Genomic DNA, 906 nt, shown 5'->3' on the forward strand with positions numbered 1-906 from the left:
GCAAAAGAATTTGATAAGCACAGAAAATATAAAGATTTGTTGATTGGAACTGAAAAAATGTCATCTCAAGACGGTTACAATACCAGCGATTGTAGGAGCAGTTGGAATGATTATAAAAGTAACTGAAAATTGTTTGAGGATGATTTCTGGTTTACCATCCATGTAAGAAGTACAAAAGATTGTTCTAACTGGTACGTCACACATATTGAGAAGAGCATTGTCACTGTAAATTTTTTCCTTTTACCCCTTTAATACGTCCGACTTAGCGTAGGCGGAGGTATTGTTTTCAGTCGTCTTTGTTTGTTTGTCCGTGGACAAGATATCTCAAGAATCGCTGGATGGATTTGGATGAAACTTTCAGGGATGTTTGGCCTCATGACACTGGCACGAACTGATTCGATTTGGGGATGGATCCGGTACCGGGCAAGGATTCTGGATTAATTTTTATAATTACTTTACTTTATATGAAGTATTACGATCTTACGTTCACTTTCAAGTCTTTTCTGATTATTTCTCTTGAAAGCACACTCATGGTTTCCACATAAGTTATGACGCCGTTGCTGTTTTACAAAGTTTATTTTCATTTCTCTAGTATTAATTTTACTCGTGTCTCTATCTTAGTAGTAACTGATGAACAAAGAAATCAAACTACATAAACAAACAGCAGCAAAACCGTTCGGAAATGAAATAACACTAACATATTCATGAACAATAATAAATTTAATTTATCCTCGACAATGTTTAGTTTTACCAATTTTTAATATATCGCTCCTGTTTAAAACCTCTTACCTACTTGATGATTGCATTTCTAGCTCTGCCTTGAAAGAAGCTTTACTTCTTGGATTCCCGTTGTTGTGTGCAATGATGTTGTCAAGCCTCCGTTAACAGCATCGTATGCAGGTCCTT

At 35.7% G+C, this 906-nt stretch overlaps 1 protein-coding gene across 4 annotated transcripts in view; it reads right to left on the reverse strand.

Moving 5' to 3' along the window:
- Positions 1 to 705: 705 nt before the first annotated feature.
- Positions 706 to 906, reverse strand: part of LOC106867637 (cocaine esterase) — a 78,851-nt gene continuing 78,650 nt past the window's right edge. For all 4 annotated transcript variants that reach the window (XR_016241288.1, XR_016241287.1, XM_089350001.1 and 1 more), the window contains one exon: positions 706 to 906. This exon is cut by the window's right edge. The gene's annotated coding sequence lies outside the window, so the exon portion shown is untranslated.

Source organism: Octopus bimaculoides, chromosome 3 (assembly GCF_046866305.1).
Source record: "Octopus bimaculoides isolate indiv1 chromosome 3, ASM4686630v1, whole genome shotgun sequence".
In the NCBI taxonomy this organism is placed as follows: Eukaryota; Metazoa; Mollusca; class Cephalopoda; order Octopoda; family Octopodidae; genus Octopus; species Octopus bimaculoides.